Raw genomic sequence first — 24,500 nt, 5'->3', positions numbered from 1 at the left:
TGTCTGGGCGCATTCGTTTCAGGTGGCGCAATATCGCCATACGTTTATTTGGAGAGCGTAGCCCTTTCACATTCCAATTTATAATCTTAATTGTGCATATTTTTGGGGGTTACAATTGTAGGGCATAACATTTGTATCTGTATCTCCAAGATTCAAGGTAGATTTAAACAGGAAAGAGGCGATACGGGCGCCACATGTGTGAAAACGTTTTTTTTAAAAATACAACTAGGTGTTTTTAGAGTAATGCTCACCTTTCCGGGTTGTACGGACGGTACAACACGTTCGAGCGCAACGGTTGGTTGAGTTCTTTCGGCAGCCTCCTGGATTCCGAGGTGGAGGGTGATTCACCCCGTATTATCTTATCTTTTTGTATTGGTGTCTTCCAGGTTATCGGCGCCAATAACTCCGTTTAGTCATGGCTAATAAAACTTTCTTTTATTTTTTAAGCTGTGTAATACGCGTTTCGAGCCCGTGCTAGGCTCTTCCTCAGTTACATATAGCTTCACAGTTTTAGGACAAACACAAGGATTATAAAGTGTAATTTTTGGCGCGAAAGACTGATGTTCTGATGTCAGATTTGTAAACATAAATAATGTAGTAAAAGGTTCATTCATAAAAACTGTTAGTGTCGCTATGATTAAAATAGTTCAATACGATTATAAAACATGATATACAGCTTAAAAAATAAAAGAAAGTTTTATTAGCCATGACTAAACGGAGTTATTGGCGCCGATAACCTGGAAGACACCAATACAAAAAGACAAGATTCAAGGTAGCCAGGTATACGGATCGGCAGTCAGGCACAACACACAGGCACATCCCCTCCCCCCCCTCCCCAACAAATAAAGCAAACTCCCCAACATTAGAAACAATACCCCAATCCCACACCATACCAACAAAAATATTGGATCAGAACATTGCTGACCCCCTTGGTTGGTGTTCGCGACTTCACTTTTTTCTACCATGCGTATATTGCTCCCCCCTCCCCTCACTTCAATAGATCTTCTTTACCATAAAACGCTTCCCCCTTTTGGGGGTTCCATCCCCAACTTCGATATGTAAACACCCATTACCTTTTGTGCATCAACCTTAACAATGCTAATAATACTATTTGCTCCTTTGTGAGCATACAGTCATTGAATCGTACTCTTAACTGTTTTCAGTCTCCCCAAACATCTTGTGTTGGTTTTTTCTGACGCCGCTTGGAGTCTCTCTGGGCTTTTGGTGACTCCCCTTTCTTCGTACATTCGTCCGAGGATGTCGCCGTTTCACTTGATTTTCTCTTCTGGGCTCGGTGTTTTGGGCTCTCCGTCTGTGGCGAATTACAACTGAAGAGGGACGCCAGCTTGTCTTCTGCTTCTTCTGGATTGCGATACACCTGGGGTCGCGCTCCTTCAGGGAAAACCCTAAGAATTGCCGGGTAGGCTAGCTGAAATTTAATTTTGTGCTTATATAGCTTGGAGCAGATTTCACTGAAAGATCTGCGCTGCTGCGCCACCGCCGCTGAGTAATCTTCAAACATAAGTACCTGTTCGCCCTTATATGTCAGAGGGCGTTTGCGTTTTCTGTAAGCCCTTAAAAGTTCCATTTTGTCGTTATAATCCAGAAATCTCATGATAACTTGTCTGGGTTTCTTGGGGCGAGACTCTTGACTTGTCCCTTGGATGTCAGGATCGGGACCTATCCTATGAATTCTTTCAATGCGACACATGTGATCCAGTCCTAGCGCATAGGGCAGCTCTCTCTCGCATAACGCCCTTAAAGCAGTTTGTTTGACAGATTCTGTAAGTCCCACAATACGCAGGTTGTTCCGCCTCCCGCGGTTTTCTTGATCTTCTATACGGGCTAGCAGTACTTTATTATCTTCCTGTATCTTTTCCATCTCTGTCTGCATCGTTGCCCTGTCATCCTCTAGCATTGAAATCCTTGACTCCAATTCTTCAAAACGTGTATTATGCTGCTGTATCTCTTCCCCCAAACTATTAAAGGAGGCTTGTAATGTCAGCTCAAGTGTTTTCTGCACATCTGCAGCTAATAGCCTTGCCACCTCCACAGCCAACTGTCTGTAATTAACACCCGGAGCTTCTGATAATGTGGGAGATTCAGGTGATACAGTCATATTAGGGCTTAGCGTTATTTCTCCATTGCCCTCTCCTGTGCTGACCTCCACCCCGTCTGCGCCAGACTGTGCTGTCAGGGTTGTGGCTGCCGCGGCCGTCGCCGCCATCTTGGCCGCACGTGTCGGGCCCGTCTCCTTCTCTGCTGGTGCTGCTTCCCCCTTCTGTGTACTTCGGAGGAGATACCGCTCCATACACCCGGCGTGGTAAGGTAAGAGGAAGAGAAGCACTGGGCGCTTTTATTTTATTAGTTTTGTGTGGCACTTAGCAGGTCTGCGTGAGGGGATGTCGGGAGCTCCTTTCCTCACCTCCTCACATGGCAGCGCCGGAACCGGAAGTCCCGGCCTCGGCCTTCTTAGCTGATGCATCGGTGGATGCTCTCCGGTTGTCAGCAAGGTCAGCTGCATTGTCAAATTCAGCTAGAAGGGCTTTATGGCTGAAGAATTGGTCTGGTGACTTGGCTACAAAAAGTATCCATTGTGAAGGGGAATTCCTTTTTGGGTCCGTTTTGGATAGGATCTTAGAGAAAGCAGCGGACAGAAAGAAAGGGTTCCGCAGTGCAAGACCACAGGAGAGAAGATTTTTTTGTTCCTTGAGGAGGTTTAGGTCACCACAGAGATCTGGAGATAAGAAAGAAGGATGGTGATCTCCTAAAAGAGCAAGCGCTCTGGTCAGCAATGACGCCAGGGGACCAGTGGAGGGAAGACTTTCCCTGTTCAAGGAGGAATGGATAAAGATCACAGGGAGTGGCTGGATTCTGGGAATTACCCAGGATGGTCTAAGGTTACCTTTTCTATCCCTTCCCCCCCCCACACTGCGCTTCAAGATGACATCAGTGTCTGGATGGGAGGCTCAACAGGCTCTAAAGGCAGAGGTGAGGTCCCTATTGGAAAAGAATGTTCTCAGCAGGGTTCCACTTCAGGAGCAGGGTACAGGATTCTACTCAACCCTGTTCTTCATAAAGAAACCAGACCGCTCCCTTCGTACCATTATAAACCTGAAGCCTTTGAATCGATAACTACAAATAGACAGGTTCAAGATGGAGTCCATAAGATCAACAGTAATGCTTTTTCAGGATTGTTACATGGCTTCTGTAGATCTGGCGGACGCATACTACCTGAGAGTGGCAGTAGTATTGGATGGCATGATCACACACCTCCAGTTCAGAGCCCTACCCTTTGGGGTAGCCATAGCTCCAAGGGTATTCATAAAATTGATATCCGAGGTGGCAGCCTATATATGAAAACATCAAGTGATCTTTGTGCCATATATTAACGTTTTTCTGCTTGTAGGAAGCTTGGTGGAAAAACAGGAGGTCCAGATGAAAGTGGTTCTGGAAATCTTACACCGTCTAGGATGGATGGTGAACCTAAAAAAGTCCTCCCTTGTTCCCTCCAAGTCAAAGATCTTTTTAGGCATCCAGTTGGATTTCAGTTGCCAAAGATCCTTCATTCCGCAAGAAAAGGTTCTGAAGATAAGAGTCTCAGTGGAGGGGTTGTACAGTGAATCGTCTCCTAAAAAAAGAGAAGTGATAAAGGTTTTAGGCGTCTTCATGGCAGCCATTACAGCGGTGCCTTGGGCAATGTCCCATGTGTTCCATGCAAGACCCTTACAACTGTACATGTTGAAAGCCTGGGACGGAGACCAGGCCAGCCTAGATTGGAAGTTCCCGCTTCCTCAGGGGATACTAGAATCTCTAGGTTGGTGCTTAAAGGAGGAAAACCTTCAGGTAGGCAGACCATGGAGAGAGGAAAATCCTCTATATATGTTTACAGACGCAAGTGCCTGGGGTTGGGGAGCCCATGTGAAGGATCTCCTATTCCAGGGGCATGGAGCAAGGAGTCGGATAGGATGTCCTCAAATTAAAGGGAGCTGAGAGCCTTCCAGGAAGTGATCAAACAATCTTTGCCAGTAATTCAGGGGACAGAGCTGAAGATTGTTTCAGACAACGTGACGGCAGTGGCCTTTTTGAATCGCCAAGGAGGTACCAGGAGCGAACCTCTAATGAAGTTGTCGAATCAGATCTTCAGGTTGGCAGAGACCAACCTGAGATCAGTTTCTGCGGTCCACATAAGAGGCAAGGACAATCTGAGAGCGGACTTCCTAAGTCGTCACTTACTGCGGCAGGTAGAATGATCCCTGAACAAGGATGTTTTTTACAAGATAACGAAGCTCTGGGGGTGGCCAGAGATAGACCTGTATGTCACAAAGAAGAACAGACAGGTCCGGCTCTTCTGCTTCCTAGACCCAAATGATCAGAAGTCGGAATGCCTTCTCAATAAAATGGGACTTCAGCCTCTTGTTTGCATTCCCTCCTCTGTCAGTCCTTCCGAGAGTTCTGAAAAAGATAAGACAAGATCAGGCCAGAGTCATTCTTATAGCTCCGTTTTGGCCAAGGAGGGCATGGTTCTCGATACTAAGGGAGCTCTCGGTGTCGGATCCTTGGATTCTCCCAGAGTGGCAGGACCTTCTCTTCCAGGGGCCAGTATTCCACCCGCAGATTGTGAATCTCCGTCTGACGGCTTGGAATTTGAGAGGCGCGTCTTGAGTGAGAAGGGCCTGTCAGACAAGGTAATTACAACTCTACAAAAGAGTAGAAAGGTAGTGATCTCTAAGATCTATGTTAGGGTCTGGTAAGTATTTTCGGATTTCCGGAGTCCTAAGCAGATAGACTTAGGTAATCCGAATGGGGCTAGAATTCTCGATTTTTTACAGGCTGGCCTAAATAAGGGATAAAAGCCGGCTCTCTGTTTGAATCTCCCTTAGCTTCTCATCCCTGGATAGCCCGGTTCATTAAAGCAGCATCTCTTATGACCCTGTTTAAGATATGTACAGTGCCTCCTTGGGACCTCACGTTGGCGTTAAACTACTTACTAAAGGAACCGTTTGAACCTTTAGAGACATGCCCATTAAAATGGTTAACTCTTATAGTAGTCTTCCTGGTGGCAATCACTTTGGCCTGTTGAGTAGGAGAGATATCGGCCCTATCCTGCAGAGCACTTTTTACTAAGATATTGGAGGATAGACTGGTGCTTACAATAGACTGGGCTTTTTTACCTAAGGTAGCCTCTAAGTTTCACAGGTCGCAGGAGATTAGGCTTCCATCCTTCTGTAATAATCCATCTACAGAGAGAGAAAAGGAAAATAGTAAGCTGGATGTTAAAAGAGCTATTGAGATCTACTTAGCTAGGGCGGAAGAATGGAGGAGTTCAGACAGCCTGTTTAGTCTTTTCGGAGGCAAGAATAGGGGAAAAAAGGCCTCAGCTATGGCTATATCCAGGTGGATCAAGCTGACTATTAGTGCGGCTTATGTGGCCGCAAAGCAACCAGTGCCTAAGGGACAAAAGCCTGTTCTACTAGAGCAGTCTCTTCTTTATGGGCAGAACTTATAGAGGTGTCAGTTAGCCAGATTTGTCGGGCTGCCACCTGGTCTTCCCCACACACCGTCTACAAGCACTACAGATTGGAAGTGGCGGGTGCACAGGAGTTGTCTTTCAGGCAAAGAGTATTATCTTCGTTGATCCCTCCCTAATTTTTCGATGCTATTCTCTCTGGTTGGGTGCTGTCGTGGTGAGGGGGGTAAATCGTTAATTACTCACCGGTAATTGTGTTTCCTTGAACCACGACAGCACCTTGGTTATTCCCACCCTCCTCACACTTTGGTGTTCAGTAATGTGTCTGTGACACGCTGGTGTTTAGTATAATTGTAATTGGTGGTTCGGTATGAGTCTGAATAAGTACGGTGGCCAGAAATTAACCAAGCATTGAGTCCCATGCAGTCTCTGTAATCCACTGAAGGAGATGGGCCGGGCCGCGCTTATAAAGTTCTGGATTTCCTGTCCCTGGAGGCGGATCCCTCTCTCTGGTTGGGTGCTGTCTTGGTTCAAGGAAACACAATTACCGGTGAGTAATTATCGGTTTCCTTTAGTCCGTGAGGCAGCACAACTTTCCCGCCCTTAGATGATGAAACGTTATTGCTATATACCATACAAGGGTTGTGTGTGCTCCGGCCTTATATAGGGGGAGGCAGCCAAGACACTAATTGTTTAATTGTCTACTACTGCTTGTTACCTGGTCTCTTCTGAGTGTATGTGTGCTGCCTCTTGGACTAAGGGAAAACGAAATTTCGGTAAGCAAATTTCTTCAATTCTCAACTATTCGTATCCTTGTTATTTAGCTGCAGCGTTACTGTCCTCCTCCTGGTGGTGAAACAACCTTTCTTTTTGTAGACTATAAGTTGCAGCGTGTTCTGGCTCAGTGTCAGTTGTATATAGTATATTCCTTCTTTAGAATTTCTGGAGTGCAATAGCAAAAAATTAAAACTTCCTTCCTTGAATCTTGATCTTCTCATTCTTTTTCTTTTTTTTGTTCTGTGTAGTAATAAAACTTGTGGCCTCCCCGTCGGGGAATCGAACCCCGGTCTCCCGCGTGACAGGTGGGGATACTCACCACTATACTAACAAGGAATTGCTATGGTAACATCTCACATGATCGACTCCTTAAAGGGACACTACAGACTATGGAAACTATGGAGCGATACTTGTGGTCTTAGTTTAGGACCCTTCATGTTTGTGTTTAGTTCCCGGCCTCAGCTTTCTATCAGCGATACCTGATCAGTCCCTCTGTTATCTCTATACATTTCTATAGGTTTTGTGTATTAACCCCTTGAAGATCCGGTTTTCTTGTATTTTTTGTTTCTATTTTTCACTCTCCTCCTTCCACAAGCCACAACTTTTTGATTCTTCAGTTGACAAAGCTGTATGGGGGCTTGTTATTTACAGGACACATTGTACTTTCTAGTGGCTCCATTTCATATTCAGGAATATTATTTACCATTTACCTCAAAGTTGAAAAAATTCCATGTGTGGTAGAATTGGCAACAAAAACCCAAAAACAAAGGTTCCATCATATTTTATGGGCCTTGCTTTTATGGCTTTTGCTGTGTAGTCCAGATGTTGCCTCCCCTCTAGTCTTAGTAGAAAAAAAAGGTCGGAAGTAAGAGAAGGAAACACAAAAACAAAAAAGGGTGAAGTATTTAAGGGGTTAATACATCACCAAACTATATATATGAGGTATCTCAGCGATCACATGAACTCAAAGTCTAAAGGGAGGTGTCATCTGGACTGCACAGTGAAAGTCATAAAAACAAGATATAAAAAATGTGTTTTTTTTGGCAATTCTACCACATGTGGAATATTTTTTACTCTTTCAAGTAAATGGCAAATAATTTCCCAAAAATATTAAACAGTGCCACTGGAAAGTACAATTTGTCTCATAAATAACAAGCCCCCATACAGCTTTTTAAACCGAAGATGTGGCTTGTGGAAGAAGGGGAGTAAAAAATCTGATGATAAAGATAGAAGAACATCAAAATTATAAGGAAAGGGAGGGGCTTCTCCCTCCAAATTACTAGTCCTTAAATCTAGGTCATGATGTTTGGGCCAAAAAAACACAAAATCCAAAGCAACCAGATCCTATCATAAGATCTAATGGCCCAGAAAAACCTGGTCTTCAAGGGGTTAATACAAAAAACAGAGGGAACAATTCTATATAACAGAACCATCAATTTTATTTAGGTGTAAAAAGGCATCTAGACCCTTCATGAAGCTCTCTACTGTCCCTGCTGTGACCAGCGCCTGAGCTCGGCTATTCCACAGATTGATAGGGTCCTAAACTAAGGCCACTAGTATCATTTCAAACTTCCTGTAGTCAACAGTGACCCTTTTAAGAAGTCGATCATGTGACATATCACCATAGCAATTCCTTGTTAGTATAGTGGTGAGTATCCCCGCCTGTCACGCGGGAGACCGGGGTTCGATTCCCCGACGGGGAGGCTATAAATTTTGTTACAACAAAGAACCAAATAAATTATGAGGAGATCAAATTACATGGAAGAAAAGTGTAGAAAGATTTTATTTTTTGCCTCTGCATTCAGGAGATTCCAAGACAAGAATTTACTATATACAGACCATAACAGGACACTGAGCAGGACTGTATACTGGTACCAGCACACGAATGGGAAACCTCCCTCTACAATCACTGGGACCAGAAAAGTAAAAATAATAGAAAACTATGAAAGGCTCCGCCCCTTTCCCCTCCCCTGAAGCCCGATTCAAATGTGAGATTAGAAGACAATAGGACTTTCTCAGGACTGCGCTGCTGAGACTGTGTTATTGGCACAGAATCCTCTAGAAGGTCCCCCCTGTGTCCTAATCTACCTGTCCCCAACTTCATTCCCCGATTTCTCAGCACACTCAATTGTGGCCTACTAAAGCCTGAAGCCAGGGCCTAGATTTTACACTTTTGGTCCCACCACATACATGGTCACTTGTGGTGCCTCCAGGAGCTCTAGAACGTGTGCAGGAGTCCTTATCTCATCTCAGGTAATAACCCGACCTCTTCTACCACAACCTCTTCTTCTGTCCACCTCCCGTCCTAGCAGGGGCGGCCTAATCTACACGAGGAATCCCCAGTCTTGTGTGCAAAACTGTCTCACACCGGATTTTTTTTTAGATTTGTTGCATCTCACCCATGGCCGGTTAGCTCAGTTGGTTAGAGCGTGGTGCTAATAACGCCAAGGTCGCGGGTTCGATCCCCGTACGGGCCAGGATTATTTTTTATCACACAATACTGGAAGTTTAACCTCTATAATCAAAAAACATGAGAAGTGTTAACCCCTTAATGAGTTTTTATTATCCTAATGCATTTGTTGATATAAAGAAATGGATAACAATGAGAAATATGTGAAGGGAAAGGAGATAAGATACCAGGATGTACGAGTGAATGGTGTAAGGAAACCTCTTTAGACTTCCTCTAATTTGTAAGATCCAATGCCCAATGATAAATCTGCTTCCTCCCGGTAGTCCTGCTATCGGCACATGGACGGGTTATCTTCCACCAGTGCCGGTAGAACAGGTGATCAAACATTAGGAAACCTATTTATAGCTCATTCCCCTCCCCCGGTGTCATTGAAAAGCTAAACGACTATGGAAACAGAATAGTTTGGTGAGTTGGGGCGTGAGGAGGATAGAGGAGACACTGAGGAGCCAATGGGTAACAAGGTTTTGAACTTTTGACTTTCAAAAAAAGTTGGGATGGGATAAAGATAGGAAAACATTACAATGAGTAAAATTCGGCTTGGGTTGTCAAGTCCCACCCAGGTCAACATCTGCAAAGAGTTTGTATGTTCTCTCTGTGTTTGTGTGGGTTTCCTCATGGTCCTCCGGTTTCCTCCCGCACTCAAAAACATACTGGTAGTTTAACCTCTATAATAAAAAAAAAATGAAAAGTGTTAACCCCTTAATGAGATTTTTTCATCCTTATGCATTTGTTGATATACAGAGATGAATAACAATGAGAAATATGTGAAGGGAAAGGAGATAAGATACCAGGATGTACGAGTGAAGGGTTTAAGGAAACCTCTTTAGGGTTCCTCTAATTTGTAATATCAGGGAGGACCATACAGTGTGTACAGTGGGACTGAGCTAGTAGGAGTTAAAGGGAACCTGTAATCATTTTACATGTTGACTGGTGGGGAATTTTAGGACATGACGATCCCCAACATGTTTATAAATTTGTTTATTTTCATTTGTTCTATGGAAAGAGGGATTTTTTTCTAATTTTTTACTTAATCTCTGGGAGTTCTACTGTATTGCAGTATCCACAAGGATCCACAACAGTGTGCCTTTGGCAGACCGTTACGGACCAGGTTGCAGGACAAACTTGGGAAACTCCATGAAATTAGCTGTAAAGACAACTGGTCTGCAGCACCCGATTATTATTTCTTTGGTGCCACGGATGGGTTTGACTGCGACACTTAACATGTTAACTGGTGCAACCAATACTTACCAGTTGTCAAGGGCATAATGCATCTGATATCAGCGCTGTATGGGAAGGACTCTGTAAGCTCCCTCCATGTAGCCTTTACGGCATCATGACATAGTATAATGTGGTGCAGGTAAAGGTTAATTGGTAACAAAAAAAATGTAAAAAATTCTTGGCAGCGGTGGGATTCGAACCCACGCCCCCGAAGAGACTGGAGCCTTAATCCAGCGCCTTAGACCGCTCGGCCACGCTACCTTGTGTAAAACATAACATATGGGTCTGGACACTTTTTTGAAATCTATTTTATTGGGTTCCATAAATATCAAACAGGGAGCGCTGAGGACTTTCAGAGGGACCCCAATGTCATGTGACATCCTGCAACAGCTTCTGTAGGGGTTTCGATGAGTAACACACCCAGGGACTTGGGTGCTAATGGTGACTACCTGCTCCTGCATGGTGCAAGTTCCTGCAGTCTTCTTCACATGTCCTGGCAGCGGATCAGAAAAACTACCCCCTATGGCGGTCATAAAAACCGGATACAGGAATAAGAGGTTTGCGTTGCGTTTTTTAATCCTTTCAAAACGCATCAGTCTCGCATTTTGGTTTCTCAAATTGGATTCTTGTTGAAGAATCCTTCAACATTTTTCCCGTGCGTTTGTGGTCGGCGCTTCAAAGTTTTTTGTACAGTCATATTTATCAAAGTGTTTTTTTTTTTTCGGTATTTGATCCCATTTCTTTTTTAATGCAACTTTTGGTCGAATGTTGTAGAAATGTCTCAAGCTGCTACAAAATGTCCCAAAAGAAGTCTCCAGAATACAAAGAGAAACAAAACAAGAGCCAGATGTGAGAAACAAACCAATCATTCTGCCCCCGACATGACAACGATACAAACAGTCCGGACTCAATACACAAACCCTGACAAAATGTCTCGGCCAAGGAAATTCTAGTAAGAGATTCTGCAGCAGCTCTGCCAAATGTTTCAGAATATGTTTTTGTCTCGCTTTTAAGTGCATCCAAAACGCAAGTGGGAGGGGATTTGGCCAAAATACATGTGCGTTTTCAATAGAACACATGCGTTTCACTGATAATGCACACGGATTCACAAAAACTCACAAATATAAGAGATAAAAATGAAAAAAAAGTCCAACACCTTAAAGACATTCTGCGGAGCCCATAACAGTGAGCCCGAACAGATCTTCATAATGGTCCATGGATGTCCTGTTTCCCATCAAACTGTTACAGAATATACATTGGTTTCGCTCCTGGGGATCGCTGTGTGCATTGCTCTCATCCTTGCTCTGTCCTTCATCTTCCTACAGGAGGACAACAGTTACTAGACAGGGTGGGCGCTACAAAACAGGACCGGGCACCGGTAGTCCTAAGTGGGGGCTACCACCAGGTGCTGGAAGGTCCTCCTGTTACTGTCTAACGTTACAGATATTACAATTCCTATTACTCTGTTGGAGCCTCCTCTTTAGTTGGCCTGACTCCCACTTGGGGAATCACACCCACCAGGCCTGAGTGCTTATAGCTACCCCATCATTTGTTGGTAGGCTTCTACTGAGGCCCTAGACCTTCGTTCCTCCATCTTGGCCATAAGGCTCTACTGTTTTATTCCCTTTCACCCCCCTCCTCGTTTATCTCATTTGGTTTCCCCCCATCCCCTGCACCAGACCCCTCCTTGATCAGTATTCTGTGAACCTCTCTCTTCTTTCTTTCCTAGTGTTTCTTCCCCAGTTCCCAACCCCTGTTGCTTGGCAGAGACTTTAGCTTCCCATTAGACGTCAAACTTGACACCTCTTCGGAGTAGAGTCATATCCCATTGCGACAGCTGAGTTCCCTCAAAAAGGATTTGAATAGTCTCCAACTAGTGGATCTTACATCCTAAAGACAGGGACTACACATATTACTCACATATTACTTTTTCCTAATCCAACATAGGGCACTATCCTGGGAGGCAAAAGCCACTATCGGCAACATTGTTCTCTCAGACCATGCGCCAATCTACTTGTCGGACACTATCCCTTCCATTGCTAAGCGATCATAGTCCTGGTGTCTTAACGATTATTTGCTAAAAGACGCCCTCTGTGTACAGGACATCAAACACTCCATTGAATCCTACTTACCTCCCCCTGATCTCCGTCCGGAAGTCCTTCCAATGAAATGGGAAGCTCTCAAATGTGAACTCCGTAGCCGGTTCACAGAGCATGGGGTCAGATTGAAGAGGGAGAACTCTGCCAAACTCACCTCATTACTACAGCAGTGGCTTCATCTCGAATGTAGACATAAATCAAACCAATCCCCTGAGGATTTGGCAGATATGATAATAATTAGAGATGAGATCCGTGCCCTACGAGATCGGAAATCCCTGGCTCAGCGCATGCAGTTTAAAGGTCACCTGTATGAACATTTGAATAAATGCCCACTTGCACGGCTTTTGCATCCTCGGTCCGGAATGATGCATATCCCCCACATCAAAACTACCAAGGGCAAGGTCACACATAATCCTGCTGACATTAGCGTGGAATTCGGTACGTACTATACCCAGTTATACAATATAAGGGGCCAGCTTGTAGACCTAGACCCGGCTTTACTGCCAAACAAAATAGACACATATATCAGAGATACTACTCTGCACCTAATTTACGAGGATGTGATCGAAACATCGAAATCAGACTTTAGTGCAGCTGAAACACTCAACGCCATCAGGAAAACTCCCTCCGGGAAAAGCCCAGGCCCTGACGGCCTCTCCCCAACCTTTTATAAGTTGTTCGGAGAGACCCTCTCCCCATACCTGATGAGGGTCTTCAATTCCATCTCCCCATCCGTGGCCTTTCAGCCACAGTCAAAGGAGGCCATCATCAGTGTCCTGCTAAAACCAGACAAGGATCCTCTATTACCGGCCAGTTACAGGCCTATCTCTCTCTTAAACATGGACCTGAAGTTGCACTCCAAGAACTTGGCGGATTTTGCCGAAAGTAATCAACACAGATCTGGTAGGATTTGTCGGGGGTAGAGAGGCCAGGCATAACATGAACAAGACATTTCTTTTAATGGCACGGGCACAGAAACAGTCGATCCCCGTCTGCCTCTTGTCAATAGACGCAGAGAAGGCCTTCAACAGGGTACATTGGGGCTTCCTGTCCAAGGCCCTTTCTCACCTAGGATTAGGGCCTAAGTTCTTGGGGAGAATCCTGGCCCTTTATAATCGACCTACGGCCAGAGTCAGAGCCAACAGGTTCTTTTCTAATGGTAATGGTACCCGCCAGGGGTGTCCTCTTTCCTCCTCCTCTATGTAATTAGGAGCACCTGACCAATGCTATTAGGAACAATCCTAACATACATGGTATTCACGTAGATCAGGGTCACTACAAGGCAGTGTTATTTGCTGACTACCTTTTGCTCTATATTTCTCAATCAAGGATCTCGCTCCCATCCCTCCACAAATAATTCAAAACCTTTAGTCAGCTGAGTAATTTTAAGATCAATTTCAGCAAGTCCGAGGCATTGAATGTCTCCCTACCGGCAGACGGCATCCAACTTGTTAAAGACCATTTGTCATTTCTCTGGCACCCTATGCCATAAATATATTCCCTTAATTATCTGCTACTATGCACTTTGCAGGACTTAACCACGTACAATAGGAAACAAATAACTTGGTTTGGCCGAATAAACGTGATAAAAATGGATATTCTGCCCCGTTTTCTCTAACCCCACCTTCCTCGTTCTTCGAATCTCTTCGATCAGCAATCTTGCGCTTCATATGGGGCACAGCTCGTCAGGCTTCCATTTAGTTGCAGTTATTAGATCGGCACTATCATTTGCATACCAAGCAATGGGTGCGATTGGGACAATATAGTTCCCCGATCCCTGTACGCGCTCTACCATGGGTGTCCTCCCAACAGGTAGAGATCGAACCTCAAACACTTTTTCTTTCTCAAACTTTGAAACTTTGGAGATCCTTTGTCCAGCAGAAGTTCCTCTCCCGACCATGTGGCCCCCTCACACCACTATTTCATAATCTGGACTTTCACCCGGCCTTTTCTAGAACCATGTTATGAGGACCAGTGCATGCATGATATTCTGGGAGAAGCCCAATCCAATCACAGTCTGAGCTGAGACTTATCTACATCTTCCAAACTTTCGTAGTTAGAAATGACTGGGTCTCGGTGCCTGGAAAGTACTCACGGGCTCCATAGCCAGTAAGTCTTTGCTGCATATTGCTAGCACCAAACGCAGGTGTTATCCTGTCGACAGCCACCAGCAAAGCGGCGCATTGGCGTCATCGGGGAGCGGCGATCAGTTGTCAAGACAGTCTGCCTCATTTTAATCCATTCATTACAATGTGCGATTTGCACATTGTAATGAATGAGGAATAAAATCCCCATATAATACCATACTGTAGTATGGCAATATATGGTAGGATCAATCAGACAACCTAGGGTTAAAGTACCCTAGGGGGAGTCTGAAAAATAGTGAAAGTAAAAATAAAAAAAAGTACAAAAAAATATAATATAAATAATAATAATAATTCAAATCTCCCCCCTTTCCCTAGAACTGATATAAATATAAATAAACAGTAAAAATCATAAACACATCAGGTATCGCCGCGTCCGAAAATGTCCGATCTATCAAAATATTAAAGCAGTTTTTTACTGCGTTTAACCCCATAACGGGGTTTTTTACCATTTTGAAAAATATTTTAAAAAATCAATAAATGTGATGAAAAGGTCTTATACTCCTAAAAATGGCAGCATTGAAAAGGTAATCAAAAGTTACAAAAAATGACACCACCCAACAGCTCCGTACAACGAAGTATGAAAAAGTTATTAGCGCCAGTTGTACAGGAGGTTTTAATTGTTGTATGTATGTATGTATTTTTGTATTTTTGTATGAAAACATTATAAAACCTGTACAATTTTGTTATCCCCGTGATCGCACCAACCCAAAGAATAAAGTAGACCTGTCATTGGGGCGCACAGTGAAAGCCGTACAATCCAAGCCCACAAGAAAATGGCGCAAATGCGTTTTTTCACCATTTTCACTGCATTTGGAGTTTTTTTCCCGCTTCCCAGTACATGGCATGGAATATTCAATATGATTACTATGAAGTGCAATTTGTTGGTTTATCCCTGTCCTTTCTTGACAAATAGGTCAAGGACTTGTCCATCTCCCTGTCTCCTAGAGACTGGGATAAGGCATTTCTGTTCCCGCACAAACTCTCAATAGTAAATAATTTCCCGAAATATCAAACGGTGCCAGTGGAAAGTACAATTTGTCCCGTAAATAACAAGCCCTCATACAGTGTTTTAAACCATAAAAAAGTTGTGGCTTGTGGAAGAAGGGGAGTAAAAAACTATGATAACAAAAACTCTGAAAAACCTGATCTTCAAGGGGTTAATACACAAAACCTATAGAAATGTATAGAGATACCAGAGGAACGGATCCGGTATCCCTGATAGAAAGCTGAGGCCGGAAACTAAACTCAAACATGAAGGGTCCTAAACTAAGACCACAAGTATCACTCCAAAGTTCCATAGTCTGCAGTGTCCCTTTAAGGAGTCAATCATGTGACATGTTACCATAGCAATTCCTCGTTAGTATAGTGGTGAGTATCCCCGCCTGTCACGCGGGAGACCGGGGTTCGATTCCCCGACGGGGAGGCTTAAAGTTTTGTTACGGCAAAGAACGAAATTATAGTATGAGGAGATCAATTACATGGCAGAAAAGTGTTGTCTCCTCAGTCTCCAGTCTCTTGGGTGGGTTCAAATTTTTATGATTTTATGTTTTGCCTCTGCATTCAGGAGATTCCAAGACAAGAATTTACCATATACAGAACATAAGAGCAGGACTGTATACTGGTACCAGCACACGAATGGGAAACCTCCCTCTTCAATCACTCGGTACAGCACAAGTAGCAAGTAAATTTTGTGAAAACTATGAAAGGCTCCGCCCCTTTCCCCTCCCCTGAAGCCCGATTTATATGTGAGATTACAGGACAATAGGACTTTCTCAGGACTGCGCTGCTGAGACTGTGTTATTGGCACAGAATCCTCTAGAAGGTCCCCCCTGTGTCCTAATCTACCTGTCCCCAACTTCATTCCCCGATTTCTCAGCACACTCAATTGTGGCCTACTAAAGCCTGAAGCCAGGGCCTAGATTTTACACTTTTGGTCCCACCACATACATGGTCACTTGTGGTGCCTCCAGGAGCTCTAGAACGTCTGCAGGAGTCCTTATCTCATCTCAGGTAATAACCCCGACCTCTTCTACCACAACACTGTCCACCTCCCGTACTAGCAGGGGCGGCCTAATCTACACGAGGAATCCCCAGTCTTGTATGCAGAACTGTCTCACACCGGATTTTTTTTAGATTTGTTGCATCTCACCCATGGCCGGTTAGCTCAGTTGGTTAGAGCGTGGTGCTAATAACGCCAAGGTCGCGGGTTCGATCCCCGTACGGGCCATAAACATTTTTTATCACACAATACTGGTAGTTTAACGTTTATAATCAAAAACCATAAGGGGCGTTAACCCTTTAAGGAGTTTATTCATCCTTATTCATTTGTTGATATAAAGAAATGGATAACAATGAGAAATATATGAAAGGAGATAAGATACCAGGATGAACGAGTGAATGGTGTAAGGAAACCTCTATAGACTTCCTCTAATTTGTAAGATCCAATGCCCAATGATAAATCTGCTTCCTCCCGGTAGTCCTGCTATCGGCACATGGACGGGTTATCTTCCACCAGTGCAGGTAGAACAGGTGATCAAACATTAGGAAACCTATTTATAGCTCATTCCCCTCCCCCGGTGTCATTGAAAAGCTAAACGACTATGCAAACAGAATAGTTTGGTGAGTTGGGGCTCGAGGAATATAAAGTGAAAATCACAAAAACACAACACAACATATTGGGCATCACAACGTCCGTAACAACCCGTCCAATAAAATAAAATTGTCACTGAACCCCGATGTTTAACGCTGTAAAAAAACACACAAAAAAACTGAAAAAAAGTGATCAAAAAGTAAAATTTACCGTAACATGATACCAAGACAAAGTACAAAATAAGCTCTAAAACTCTTTAAACAAAAAAATATAAATGTTCTGCCCATTGTTACATGGCGATGCAAAAACAAGCACATTTCTCACAAAATAAAAAAGCCAAATAATGGGGTATCGCTGTAACCGTGAGGACCAATATAATGAAGATAACACATTACTTTTAACCCCTAGGTGCCCCAGGACGTTACAGTACGTCCCTGCAGGTAGACATGCTATAAATTCCGCTTCTGGCACCGGCTCACAAACGGAGCTGGCACCAGAAGCAGCGGCTGTCAGGAGTTAAAGGGAACCTGTAATCATTTTACATGTTGACTGATTGGGCATTTTGGGACCTGACGATCCCCAACATGTTTATAATTTTGTTTATTTTCATTTGTTCTAGGGAAAGAGGGATTTTTTTCTATTTTTTACTTAAACTCTGACGGTTCTACTGTATTGCAGTACAGGCGGTCCCCTACTTAAGAACACCTGACTTACATACGACCCCTAGTTACAAACGGACCATTTAGTAATTTACTGTACTTTAGTCCTAGGCTACAATGATCAGCTGTAACAGTTATCACAGGTGTCTGTAATTAAGATTTATTGTTACTCCTGGTTCTTATGACAATCCAACATTTTTAAAATCCAATTGCCACAGAGACTAAAAAAATTTTACATACAAACTTAACTTAAGAACAAACCTACAGACCCTATCTTGTATGTAACCCGGGGACTGCAAGTTTACTACGGATCCACAACAGTGTGCCTTTGGCAGACCGTTACAGACCAGGTTGTAGGACAAACTTGGGCAACTGCATGAATCTCCAAGCGCTAATAACTGATCTGCAGCACCCGATTATTATTACTTAGGTGCTTTGGATGGGTTTGACTGTGGCACTTAACAGGGTACCTGGAGTAACCGGTACCAGTCAGTGGCAAAATACAGCTGGTACCAGCGCTGTACAGAGAGGGCTCTGTGAGGTCCCTCCATGTAGTCTTTACGGCATCATGACATAATATAATGTGGTGCAGGTAAAGGTTAATTGGTAAGAATAAAAATGTAAAAAATTCTTGGCAGCGGTGGGATTCGAACCCACGCCCCCGAAGAGACTGGAGCCTTAATCCAGCGCCTTAGACCGCTCGGCCACGCTACCTTGTGTAAAAATTGACAAATGGTTCTGGACACTTCTATGAAATGTCAGTTATTGGTGAAATTGATATCAAATAGGGAGCGCTGAGGACTTTCAGAGGGACCCCAATGTCATGTGACATCCTGTAACAGCTTCTGAACTTGCATCCTGCAGGAGCGGGTAGGATGTGGGTGCTAATGGTGACCACATAGCCCACTACCCGCTCCTGCAGGATGCAAGTTCCTGCAGTCTTCTTCATGTGTCCTGCCAGAGAAACTTAGCGGATCAGAATAACTACCCCATATGGCGGTCATAAAAACCGGATACGGCAGTAAGGGTCTTGTTTTGTGTTTTTTTCATCCTCTCAAACCGCATCAGTCTCGCATTTTGGTTTCTCAAATTGGATTCTTGTTGAAGCGTCTTCAACATTTTCTCCATGGCGTTTGTCAGGTGCGTTTTGCGCTTTTTAAAACGTCTGTTTTTATGGTCGGCGTTTTCAAAGTTTTTTATCCAGTCATATTTATCATAGTGGGTTTTTTTCGGTATTTGATCCCAATTCCTTTTTGATTGCAACTTTTGTTGTAGAAATGTCTCAAGCTGCTACAAAATGTCCCAAAGAAGTCTCCAGAATACAAAGAGAAACAAAACAAGAGTCAGATGTGAGAAACAATCCAATCATTCTGCCCCCGACATGACAACGATACAAACAGTCCGGACTCAATACACAAACCCTGACAAAATGTCTCGGCCCAGGAAATTCTAGTAAGAGATTCTGCAGCAGCTCTGCCAAATGTTCCAGAATATATTTTTGTCTCGCTTTTAAGTGCCTCCAAAACGCAAGTGGGAGGGGATTTGGCCAAAATACATGTGCGTCTCCAATAGAACACATGCGTTTCATTGATAATGCACACGGATTCACAAAAAGTCACAAATATAAGAGATAAAAATGAAAAAAACCTAAGATAAATGACCTCGTATGTTTTGTACAGACAAAAAGATCAAAATAATCACTGACCCCGACGTGATTTGAACACGCAACCTTCTGATCTGGAGTCAGACGCGCTACCGTTGCGCCACGAGGTCTCAGCTTCTTGCTCAGGGTTTTAAACAGAGGATTTCAAGTTCAACACCTGAAAGACATTCTGCAGAATGAACAGTGAACCCGAACAGATCTTCATAATGGTCCATGGACGTCCTGTTTCCCATCAAACTGTTACAGAATATACATTGGTTTCGCTCCTGGGGATCGCTGTGTGCATTGCTCTCATCCTTCTCTGTCCTTCATCTTCCTACATGAGGACAACAGTTACTAGACAGGGTGGGCGCTACAAAACAGGACCGGGCACCGGAAGTCCTAGGTGGGGGCCACCACCAGGTGCTGGAAGGTCCTCCTGTTACTGTCTAATGTTACAGATATTCATGCCTTTGTTATAATGTTATTAGGTGTTTAGATTGCTGGTTTGACTTTATCTCACTTATCCTAGACAATGATCATACACGGCGGCCCGGGGAGGGAGCCTCCTCTTTAGTTGGACTGACTCCCACTTGGGAATCGCACCCACCAGGCCTGAGTGCTTATAGCTACCCCATCATTTGTTGGTAGGCTTCTACTGGCAGACCTTCTACTGGCAGACCTTCCTTCCTGGCAGAGACTTTAGCTTCCCATTAGACGTCAAACTTGACACCTCTTCGGAGTAGAGTCATATCCCATTGCGACAGCTGAGTTCCCTCAAAAAGGATTTGAATAGTCTCCCACTAGTGGATCTTACATCCTAACGACAGGGACTACACATATTACTCCCATATTACTTTTTCCTAATCCAACATAGGACACTATCCTGGGAGGTAACAGCTACTATCGGCAATATTGTTCTCTCAGACCATGCCCCAATCTACTTATCGGTCACTATCCCTTCTATTGCTAAGCGATCATAGTCCTGGTGTCTTAACGATTATTTGCTAAAAGACGCCCTCTGTGTACAGGACATCAAACACTCCATTGAATCCTACTTACCTCCCCCTGATCTCCGTCCGGAAGTCCTTCCAATGAAATGGGAAGCTCTCAAATGTGAACTCCGTAGCCGGTTCACAGAGCACGGGGTCAGATTGAAGAGGGAGAACTCTGCCAAACGCACCTCATTACTACAGCAGTGGCTTCATCTGGAATGTAGACAGAAATCAAACCAATCCCCTGAGGATTTGGCAGATCTGATAATAATTATAGATGAGATCCGTGCCCTACGAGATCGGAAATCCCTGGCTCAGCACATGCAGTTTAAAGGTCACCTGTATGAACATTTGAATAAATGTGGACGCCCACTTGCACGGCTTTTGCACCCTCGGTCCGGAATGATGCATATCCCCCGCATCAAAACTACTGAGGGCAAGGTCACACATAATCCTGCTGACATTAGCGTGGAATTCGGTACATACTATACCCAGTTATACAATATAAGGGGCCAGCTTGTAGACCTAGACCCGGCTTTACTGTCAAACAAAAAGGACACATATATCAGAGATACTACTCTGCCCCTAATTGACGAGGATGTGATGGAAACATCGAAATCAGACTTTAGTGCAGCTAAAACACTCAACGCCATCAAGAATGGCACATGTGTCAGTCTGCCGAGTTGCAGAGCCGCCACCAGGTTACGGCCGTTGTCACACACAACCATGTCTGGCTTCAGGTTCAGAGGTGCCAGCCACAGATCAGTCTGCGCCGTGATGCCCTGTAATAGCTCTTGGGCGGTGTGTAGAGATGAGCGAACACTAAAATGCTCGGGTACTCGTTATTCGAGACGAACTTTTCCCGATGCTCGAGTGCTCGTCTCGAATAACGAACCCCATTGAAGTCAATGGGAGACTCGAGCATTTTTCAAGGGGACCAAGGCTCTGCACAGGGAAGCTTGGCCAAACACCTGGGAACCTCAGAAAAGGATGGAAACACCACGGAAATGGACAGGAAACAGCAGGGGCAGCATGCATGGATGCCTCTGAGGCTGCTTAAACGCACCATTATGCCAAAATTATGGGCAACAGCATGGCCATGACAGAGTGACAGAATGAAGCTAGATAGCATCTAAAACATCCAATAATTGACCCTGACACTATAGGGGACGGCATGCAGAGGCAGCGGCAGCAGGCTAGAGAGTGTCATGGCGACATACCCTAAATGGACTCAGGCTTCAAACCAATGGGTGGCAGAGAGGAACCAAAGGAGGTGAGCAAGAAGCGCTCAAATAATATCGGTACATGATAAAAGTTTGCCAGTATATTTTGTGGATTACACAGCAGGGTGGCGACAAAGTTAACATGGAAGCCATGAAAACAACCCAAAATTCTGCCTGACACAGCTCGTTTGATAAGGGGACCATGTATGGAGGCAGTGAACTAGTAGTAGATTAAAGGTGCTGCAGTTAAAACTATGTTAGTTGGATCTTGGCATGGAGCTGGCGCTCCGCTGCCAGGCGAGCTTTCGCCAATCCAAGCCCCTGTCTATAGGCTACTCCCCAAACAGCACTTCTAAGAACCTTTTGTATAAGATCAAGTGTAGTAGCGTTCTTATAAGTTTAGGATATGGCGGGTGAGGGGAATGTAAACAGATGCGCAAGAAGCGCTGAAATAATATCCCTAAATGGTAAAAGTTTGCAAGTATATTTTGGGGATTACACAGCAGGGTGGCGACAAAGTTAACAACTTTGATGTGGAATGCCCTGTAATAGCTCTCGGGCGGTGTGCCTTTTATCGCCTAGGCTCAGCAGTTTCAGCACCGCCTGCTGTCGCTTAGCGACGGCACTGCTGCTGTGCCTAGAGCTACCGACTGATGGCGCCATGCCCACGGATGGTAATTCGGAGGAGGAGGAGGTGGAGGAGGGGTGGGAGGAGGTATAGTAGGCCTTTGAGACCTGGACCGAGGTAGGCCCCGCAATTCTCTGCGTCGGCAGTATATGACCAGCCCCAGGGTCAGACTCGGTCCCAGCCTGCACCAAGTTAAGTGTAGTAGCGTTCTTATAAGTTTGGGATATGGCGGGTGAGGGGAATGTAAACAGATGCGCAAGAAGCGCATGATGCGCATGGAGCTGGCGTTCCGCTGCCAGGCGAGCTTTCGCCAATCCAAGCCCCTGTCTCTAGGCTACTCCCCAAACAGCACTTCTAAGAACCTTTTGTATAAGATCAAGTGTAGTAGCGTTCTTATAAGTTTAGGATATGCCGGGTGAGGGGAATGTAAACAGATGCGCAAGAAGCGCTGAAATAATATCCCTAAATGGTAAAAGTTTGCCAGTATATTTTGTGGATAACACAGCAGGGTGGCGACAAAGTTAACAACTTTGATGTGGAATCCATGAAAACAACCCAAATTTCTGCCTGACACACCTCGTTTGATAAAGGGACGATGTATGGAGGCAGCTATATGGACGACTTTTGGAGGTAGCAATGGAGACAACGTGTGGAGGCTGCTATGGAGACAATTTAATTTGGATAGTGCCTGTATGTGGCAGTCCCAAACATTTTTCAAACCAGAGGAGCAGGTAGGTGGCCCTCCAGTAAAATGGAATAGATTGAGTGCCTGTATGTGGCAGTCCCAAAAATGTTTCAAACCAGAGGAGCAGGTAGGTGGCCCTCCAGTAAAATGGAATAGATTGAGTGCCTGTATGTGGCAGTCCCAAAAATTGTTCAAACCAGAGGAGCAGGTAGGTGGCCCTGCAGTAAAATGGAATAGATTGAGTGCCTGTATGTGGCAGTCCCAAAAATTGTTCAAACCAGAGGAGCAGGTAGGTGGCCCTGCAGTAAAATGGAATAGATTGAGTGCCTGTATGTGGCAGTCCCAAAAATGTTTCAAACCAGAGGAGCAGGTAGGTGGCCCTCCAGTAAAATGGAATAGATTGAGTGCCTGTATGTGGCAGTCCCAAAAATGTTTCAAACCAGAGGAGCAGGTAGGTGGCCCTGCAGTAAAATGGAATAGATTGAGTGCCTGTATGTGGCAGTCCCAAAAATTGTTCAAACCAGAGGAGCAGGTAGGTGGCCCTCCAGTAAAATGGAATAGATTGAGTGCCTGTATGTGGCAGTCCCAAAAATTTTTTAAAACAGAGGACCGGGTAGGTGGCCCTCCAGAAAAATGGAATAGATTGAGTGCCTGTATGTGGCACTCACAAAAATTGTTTCAAACAGAGGACCGGGTAGGTGGCCCTCCAGAAAAATTAAATGCATGAAGTACTATAGCAAGAGCCAGTGGGCCCTGTCAAAAAATAGCCATTTTCCTCTGCTTTACTGTACAAAGAGGAGGAGAAGGAGGAAAATGAGGAGGAGGAGGAGGAGTGGATCAATTATTCAGGTTGAGCTTCCTTCACCTGGTGGAGATTGGAAATTCTGAGAAATCCAGCCTTTATTCATTTTAATAAGCGTCAGCCTGTCAGCGCTGTCAGTCGACAGGCGTGTACGCTTATCGGTGATGATGCCACCAGCTGCACTGAAAACCCGCTCGGACAAGACGCTAGCGGCAGGGCAGGCAAGAACCTCCAAGGCGTACAACGCCAGTTCGTGCCACATGTCCAGCTTTGAAACCCAGTAGTTGTAGGGAGCTGTGTGATCATTTAGGACGATGGTATGGTCAGCTACGTACTCCCTCACCATCTTTCTGTAAAGATCAGCCCTACTCTGCCGAGACTGGGGACAGGTGACAGTGTCTTGCTGGGGTGACATAAAGCTGGCAAAAGCCTTGTAAAGCGTACCCTTGCCAGTGCTGGACAAGCTGCCTGCTCGCCTACTCTCCCTCGCTACTTGTCCCGCAGAACTACGCACTCTGCCGCTAGCGCTGTCAGAAGGGAAATACTGTTTCAGCTTGTGCACCAGGGCCTGCTGGTATTCATGCATTCTCACACTCCTTTCCTCTCCAGGGATGAGAGTGGAAAGATTTTGCTTGTACCGTGGGTCCAGGAGAGTGAACACCCAGTAATCGGTGCTGGAATAAATTCTTTGAACGCGAGGGTCACGGGATAGGCAGCCTAGCATGAAATCTGCCATATGCGCCAGAGTACCAACGCGTAAGAATTCACTCCCCTCACTGGCCTGACTGTCCATTTCCTCCTCCTCCAACTCCTCCAACTCCTCTTCTTCTGCCCATACACGCTGAACAGTGAAGGACTCAACAATGGTCCCCTCTTGTGTCTCGCCAACATTCTCCTCCTCTTCCTCCTCATCCTCCTCCACCTCCACCTCCTCCGATATGCGCTGAGAAACAGACCTCAGGGTGCTTTGGCTATCAACAAGGGAATATTCTTCCCCCGTCTCTTGTGACGAGCGCAAAGCTTCCGACTTCATGCTGACCAGAGAGTTTTTCAACAGGCCAAGCAGCGGGATGGTGAGGCTGATGATGGCGGCAT

General features: G+C 44.9%; 6 non-coding genes across 6 annotated transcripts; 3 read left to right on the top strand and 3 right to left on the bottom strand.

Moving 5' to 3' along the window:
• The first annotated feature begins 8,650 nt into the window (after nucleotides 1-8,650).
• Nucleotides 8,651-8,724, top strand: TRNAI-AAU (transfer RNA isoleucine (anticodon AAU)). The gene has a single exon. It is a non-coding gene; the product is annotated as a tRNA-Ile (tRNA).
• A 1,390-nt stretch (nucleotides 8,725-10,114) lies between these two features.
• TRNAL-AAG (transfer RNA leucine (anticodon AAG)) lies at nucleotides 10,115-10,196 on the bottom strand. Its single transcript has one exon. It is a non-coding gene; the product is annotated as a tRNA-Leu (tRNA).
• Nucleotides 10,197-15,532: 5,336 nt separating this feature from the next.
• On the top strand, nucleotides 15,533-15,604 carry TRNAD-GUC (transfer RNA aspartic acid (anticodon GUC)). The gene has a single exon. It is a non-coding gene; the product is annotated as a tRNA-Asp (tRNA).
• Nucleotides 15,605-16,334: 730 nt separating this feature from the next.
• Nucleotides 16,335-16,408, top strand: TRNAI-AAU (transfer RNA isoleucine (anticodon AAU)). The gene has a single exon. It is a non-coding gene; the product is annotated as a tRNA-Ile (tRNA).
• Nucleotides 16,409-18,062: 1,654 nt separating this feature from the next.
• On the bottom strand, nucleotides 18,063-18,144 carry TRNAL-AAG (transfer RNA leucine (anticodon AAG)). Its single transcript has one exon. It is a non-coding gene; the product is annotated as a tRNA-Leu (tRNA).
• A 987-nt stretch (nucleotides 18,145-19,131) lies between these two features.
• On the bottom strand, nucleotides 19,132-19,203 carry TRNAW-CCA (transfer RNA tryptophan (anticodon CCA)). Its single transcript has one exon. It is a non-coding gene; the product is annotated as a tRNA-Trp (tRNA).
• Between the last annotated feature and the right edge of the window lie 5,297 nt (nucleotides 19,204-24,500).

This window comes from Engystomops pustulosus, chromosome 4 (genome assembly GCF_040894005.1).
Source record: "Engystomops pustulosus chromosome 4, aEngPut4.maternal, whole genome shotgun sequence".
NCBI classification, from domain to species: domain Eukaryota; kingdom Metazoa; phylum Chordata; class Amphibia; order Anura; family Leptodactylidae; genus Engystomops; species Engystomops pustulosus.
The sequence above is the reverse complement of the archived record's forward strand: the minus strand, read 5'-3'. Positions and strand labels throughout refer to the sequence as shown.